This window comes from Meleagris gallopavo, chromosome Z (genome assembly GCF_000146605.3).
Source record: "Meleagris gallopavo isolate NT-WF06-2002-E0010 breed Aviagen turkey brand Nicholas breeding stock chromosome Z, Turkey_5.1, whole genome shotgun sequence".
Lineage (NCBI taxonomy): Eukaryota > Metazoa > Chordata > Aves > Galliformes > Phasianidae > Meleagris > Meleagris gallopavo.
In genome coordinates, this window is record NC_015041.2 from 43,444,314 (window position 1) to 43,451,314 (window position 7,001).

The 7,001-nt window shown below is 34.3% G+C and overlaps 1 long non-coding RNA gene across 1 annotated transcript; it reads left to right on the forward strand.

Moving 5' to 3' along the window:
* Window positions 1-61: 61 nt before the first annotated feature.
* Window positions 62-6,623, forward strand: LOC104915176. Its single transcript, XR_796268.2, has 5 exons — window positions 62-224; window positions 1,059-1,161; window positions 1,374-1,442; window positions 2,216-2,351; window positions 3,724-6,623. It is a non-coding gene; the product is annotated as an uncharacterized LOC104915176 (long non-coding RNA).
* Window positions 6,624-7,001: the final 378 nt, after the last annotated feature.

Consider the following 7,001-nt stretch of genomic DNA (forward strand, 5'->3'; position numbering starts at 1 on the left):
TTGTATGGGAACTGCTGAATCGTGGCCTGAACCACTGATTGATCACCTGAGGCAAGGACTAGGTCAGCCATGGGAGCACAAGTGAAAGCAATTTACCTGTATGATCGGAAGGGATGGAGCCTGGCTTTACCCCTCCTAGACCCATTTATAGCTGACTGCCACTATGGAAGGATTTCTTTTTGGCGATCTCTCCTTTTTGGAGTTTTCTACTGCCAAGGATATAGGTGAGTATTTCTTCTTTAATTGTTTCTTTTTCACCATGATAATCTTTCCAACTGTAACACCTGTAAAGTACCATTCTAACTGCACTACTCTTCCATCTGTACATTATTAAAAAATATATATATATATATATATATATGTGTGTGTGTGTGTATCTATTTTTAGGGAAAACACTTCTTCCTTCTACTCCTTCCTTTCCTTCTTCTCAGCTCCTTATAAGATAAAACTGCTTACTTGTTATTCAACATGAGAACTTCTATTTAGTCTGACAACGAAAGTTGTTAATTCCTGTGACCGACATCTCAAAATATAGTCTTGTATGACGTAGTTTATAGCACATCCAAGATCTCAGAAATGTTCTAAACCACATTCCTTGCTTCGAATGTTATATTTACACATCCAAAATGTTTTTCTAACTTTCAGACAACAGATTCTTTGAGGACTAGAAATGTTGACATTGATTTTCTTTTCGTAAACAAGACAATAATCTACAGATCCACTAACTCATTAGTGCTCCGTCTTACAGGAGAAACAACCTTATGATCAGACTAGGAAATCAATTTTCTCTCCCATTGCCTTTTATGCAATCTGAAATTGCTCTATCAAAACCACTCCTATGAATGAAAATAGGTTATCTCTGTTCTTCAGTGCCTGAATAATCCCTTAGAGGTGACAACCAAGATTAGTTAAGAGTGGGATCGCATAACAAAATTGATAGATACTAGTAGATGAAGACATGTATGTTTGAAATAGTTACACATGTCCATATATGATCTACATAGAGAATTGGGTACTTATCTGATAATTTTTTTTTGTCTGTGCTTGACTAATTCCAGCAATGCAGCTGTTGGCATCTGAAAACTCCTACTGTGTTCTTGTTGAGGACATATCCAGACTATGATATTCCATGGAGTTAGACATACTACACCTCTAACCAAGGTCTGCTTTCTGCTCTATGTTGTGGATATTTGTTTATTTATTTATTGGTAGATTTAGCTTTGGTATATTTCTTTCATCTAAAAATTATCCCGTATATTTGAGTACTTCCCTACTTTATTTTTTTATCTGTGCTTCAGATATGTACTCATTTTTGAGATAATTTTCATGATTTGCTGAAAAAAATTGACAAACTATTCTTGTTTATTGTTAAGAAGGAAAAGTTACTGATGATGTGCTCAGAAGAAACTTGAAGATGCACGGTAACTTGACAAAACAACAAGGTAAAATCTGAAGGGTTCTCATTATTTGAGTAGAGGGAATTTTGGCTTTGATTCTTGATTAATAATGAGTCCAATTAAAAACAAATTTTAGTTCTTGTATTTTATATGCATAAATGGAGCAAATGTGAGCTTCTGAATTAAAAATTAGTTGATGACAGTAATCCATCAGCATAAAAAACTCAAGCGTATATATCAAAAACAGGCAGCCAACTAACAAGTTGCCTTGAAGAAATGCTGAATGTGGTGAAACAGAATTTGATAAGAATTCACTGGCATGACTATACTACCTTGTAATATTGCTGTGTAATGAATAATACATGATCTTCTTTGTTGAAGAAAATATGATGATATGCTAGATGAGAGTCTACCAGAATTGTCAAGGTATAGTGTCTGGGAGGAGTGACTTCTTAAAGTTCCTTGTGTGTCTACATTTGTATAAGTCAAACTTTTCCAAACCCAATGATTGCATCCCTAGGTTCAGCCTTTGCCCCTGATTTTCTAGCTGAACTGTACAAATATATTCTCCTGACTAAGGAGATTTCCCAGCTGGAAATATGAGATTCTCTTTTAAAAATATTTGTATAGATCCTACATTTGTTCATCACTAACCAGCTCTCCTCACAGCGTTTTTGTTTAGTGAAGAGTGATGTTCAAGCTTTTAATTAAAAGCGCTGTGTGCCTTTGTCTGTTTATGAGATGTAATAAAGAAACAAAAATACACTGTATTTAGCTGTTCTGGAACCCTTACCCTCAAAATAATTTTTGCTTTGCAGAATTCCTCTGACACTGTGCTTGAGCAAATCATGGTGCATGGGGATTGGTGTTAAAGATTTACATCTGTATCTGGGAGAAGAACAGGACTAAGAGGTCTCATGTCTACTAAAATAATTACTTGAGAAATGAAGCATGGTATGGTTTCTAAATAAATTATAATACATATTAAAATTCTCATAGTACATTTCCTATTATTCCTCATAAGCTTGGGCCTCATTCTGATCCTGGATACTGAATGGTGTAGCTAATGGAATTATGTTGGTCTCCTACTTGATGGGAACATGGAAAATCTGACCCACAGTTTTTAATTTGTAATTATAGGTCCTGATTGACTAAATTAAAGTAAAAATAAATTGCTTGCTACTTAACTGAATAGTGTTCTATTAGTCAGGGAGTTTCGGAAGTTCACAGACTGATTTATATATCTGGTCCTGTATATATAGCCAGTTAGTTCTTTGTACAATTGCTATATTTCTTTGAGACCAGCTTTGGTATGTCACAAATAAATACATAAGAGTTTGTATTTACAGTGGAGGTTAAGTGGGTGCTACATAGCAGCAGTAGTGAAAAAGTGTGTAACTCCCTTATTCTACTGTTGACAGTGATATTGAAATCCTGTCATAATGACCAGCAACACTTTTTAGGTGTAAATATATTCAATTGTTATTAAAAACAATTCAACTTTTATCTAATTTTAGTACAATTCATTCTGAGTAAGTTTGGAAAGCAAGATACTAGTGATAAGCCAAAACAGCAGTGTGCTGAAAAGACACAACCATTAAAAATAGTCTGCTGAAATGATTATCCATAAAGAAATCTGAAAACTTGGGCAAATATTCTATAAGACTGAAACCAATAAGAAAAGGAGTAGCTTTACTCATGTGTATTTACTTATTCCATACATGTATATCAGTATCTGCTTCTGGTAATGTATATCTATTTTATGCTTACACCTGTCACTACTTGCCAAATATCTCTTGTGTTACATTTAAGGTACTAGTGATTTTAATGCAAAATTGAACAACTTAATTTACTGAATATGTTTAATGAAATCACTTTAGCTTCAGTTTTCACTATGTCTTCACACTGAATATTCATATATATGATGTATAATGACAGGAGTGTTTTATGGAAATTAATCTTGTAAATGCTTACTTCTAGACTGTTTCTACTCTTATTTTGTTTTGTTTTATTTTTTTTAAATAGGCAGTACAAAAATTGACTTTGTTGGTGGGGGTAGGAGTAGTGGTAGTTCCCCAAACTAACAGAAATCCCTTGGCATATAAGTAAAGTTATATATACATTCTTCATATTCCAGAAAAAGAAAAAGAAAAACATTTATATACTTGTTCATTTTTTCTTCCAAAGTATTCATTTTCCAGTTTCTATTGTCAAGAGAATGAAGATACTCTGTTGGTTTACCAGCAGATGGGTATTATTAATGTTTTAGTTTCAGCTGAGATGGAACTGTTTTATTCAGAGTGTCTGATACGATGCTATGTTTTAGTTCTAGGAAAGAAACAACGTTGATAATACATTGATATTTATAGCTGTGGCTAAATAGTGTCGTACAGAGCCAAGGTCATTTGCAATGGGCCCAAGGAGCTGGGATGGAACAGAATAAGGACAACTGACTTAACTCACCACAGGAATATTTTGTACCATATGACATCATGCAAAAGGAGTTTTGAAGGGATTCACCTTGTTCGCTTCTGTTGATCAGGGGTCTAGCTGGGCATCAGGAGACTGGTGAGAAACTTCTTTGCAGCTGAAACTAGGATAGTTAGCCACATAATCATCCACAAACTAATAGTTAACGCCAGAACAGAGTAAGAAAAAAACCAACATAAAAATAGATTGTAGTAGTAGTCTCTTTCTAATACTTTTTTTTTTTCAATGCTTTTATAACTTACATGAAAATTGGATCTGATGCATCTTTTAGGCCTGAAAGCTTTCTTTTTAGCTTATTTGATTTGTTGATCAAACTTCTAAAGATAAGCAAAGTTGTAAACTATTCAGAAAATGGATACACATGTGTACAAACAAGACAATCATTGCTACAAAAAACTGTTGACAGAATCTTGCTTACTGTTTTAGAATAACCAATTACAATTATATCCAACCATATTTCATAGCATAACTATTGGAAATCACAGTGGTTTGAGACATTGGATTCAGGTCAGAAAAAGTAAAATTCTGTAAATCTCTTTCAAGGACTTCAAACTAAGAAGGCACGAAAAAAATTCACATTTGTTTTGTGTAACTGGCAAATTTTCCTTCTTCAAATTAATATATTAATATTTTCCTGAATTAAAACGTGTTTTTTGTATATTTAAATAGTACAGTATATGGTCAATATACTATTTACATATCCACTATTTATACTTATCCACGAGGCAGAAAATACAACCAAGAGCTCTTATTTATGAGGTAGTTGTACCTGCTTTTCAAATTCAGATGTTAGTAGTTCCTATCACCTTGCATATACGTGGTTTTTTTTTTTTTTTTCTCATAAAAAGACGATATTGTAGTATCCACTCCTCTAAAATAATATTTACTTTTAAATAGTGCAGCTCTCTATCATGTTTATGGTTCTGGTAAAGTATGAACATTAAGAAAAAGAGAAAAATTCACACTTTTTTACTGTTTATACTATTATATTGGAATGAATTTCTGTGGCAAAATATACAATGAATCAGCAGTGGAAACCAGATCATTTTACGGAAAAATATATGTACTACCTAATAAATACAATAAACAAATTCTTACAGACAATCATCAAATTTACAGTAATACTTGAGACCATCATCATCTAGCCAAAGTAGCAAAGACTGTTGACAGATGGCATTCTCAATACAGAAATCCTTAATATAGAGAATAAACTTGTCTGAGTTCATGACTTTTAATAGCATAGAAAGTGAAGTAGGGCATTTTCTACAGTACTGCTGATCACAATAAAAGCCTTTTCCCTTAACTTAATGATTGTATGTGTATAATTATGTTTGAAATATTACATTGGCTTCTTAAGAACTTTCAACTCAGTGCTAATGTTTGTTCTAAGCTCTTGTGCTGTTATAGACATTGACCTTATTTAGAGACCAAAAATTAATTCTATCTAGAATCTTGTACTACTAAAAATGAATTTATTTCTAAAATTGAATGTATGTTTGGTACCACATAAAGAAACAGGAAGATATATCTAACAGTTCCATTTATAGACATTGGTTTTATTCTTTGAATTATATAACTGTTGAATTTGTCATTTTATTTGAATGCTCTGCTATAAACTGTGAAGCTAATTATTGTTCATCATTGGCCTGAAGATATGTTTGTGGTTAAAGTGTCTGTTTGACCTATGATTCTGGAGTTTCAACATCAAAGAAAGAAATTCTACTTCTGCTGAAGTTCTTTTGTCAGAGACTTAATGAGAACTCTTGACTGAATTTTTGTAGTTCCAGTTATGTCAATGAAGTCTTCTCTAACTATAGGACTAACAAAAAGATGTTATCAAGAGCATTATTCAAATGTCTCCTAACACTAACAGCATGGGACCTCAACCACCTGCCAAGGAAGTGTTTTACAGTATTTGACCACCCTCACTGTAAAGAAATTCTTCCTAATGTCCAATCTGGTCTCCTCCAAATGCAGTTTTGTGCTGTTCTTGCACACCCTGCAGTATAGTACTGGAGAGAAGAGTCTAGCATCTTGTTCTGTGCTTCTCTGCCTCAGGAAATTGTGGAGATCACAGGTTATCTCCAAGTCACTTTTCCAGACTAGAAACCTGAGTGTCTTCAGCCTCTTCTCACAGGACATGCCTTCCAGATTTGCTGCCCTACTTTGGATGCTTTCAAGGTCCTTAACATCCTTTTTGTATTGTGAAGCTCATAACGGTACACAATATCTCAAGGTGAGGCTGTACCAATGCAAAATATGGTGGGAGAACCCTTTTTTGACTGAGTATGTATGCTGTGCTTAATGCACCCCACAACATGATTTGCCCTTTCAGCTGCCAGAGCATACTGCTGCCTCATCTTGAGCTTGCATCTCTCAATTGCTTTCTGCTGAGCTGCTCTCTAGCCACTAATGACCCAGTCTATAACTGTAGCTGACACTGCTCCATCTCGGGTACAGAACCCAGCATTTTCCTTTCTTGAAATTCATATCATTCCTGTTAGTCCAAATGCTCCAATATATCTTGATCCTTTTGTAAGACCTCTGCTCTCCCCCAGGGACTCAACAGCACCTCTCGGTTTAGGAAAGGTATTTAACATTCCTGTATCCAGACAATTGATAAAAGTATTGAACAGGATTGGCCCTAGGACAGAGCCCTGGGAAACGCAACTAATTCTGCAGTTTCTCTTGAACTATTACAGTAGCATGGAAATTGTCCTGGGTATTTGGTATGGTATGGATTTTGGAGTACTTTGTTAAAAGCCTTCATTTAATTTGGCATGAGCTTGAACTTTGATAAATGAGCTGAAGACTTTACATGCTAGTGCAGGATAATATGAATCAATGTCATCTAAGGAGAGGGGATCTGGTCCTGTATAAATTATTAGTGAAACTGAAAGGCCCACTCACTATAGGCAGAAAAATTCTCAGTAACTCTACATCACTGTGCAATGTAGTTTTCAGTGAAGTAGTGTCAACGGGTATTTATAATCAAAGAGTGTATCTACAGTCTAAACATAGAATCATAGAATCACAAGGTTGAAAAGGACCTACAAGATCATCTAGTCCAATTTTCAAAATTTCTCATTCGTGGATGTCAGATGCTGTAAAATT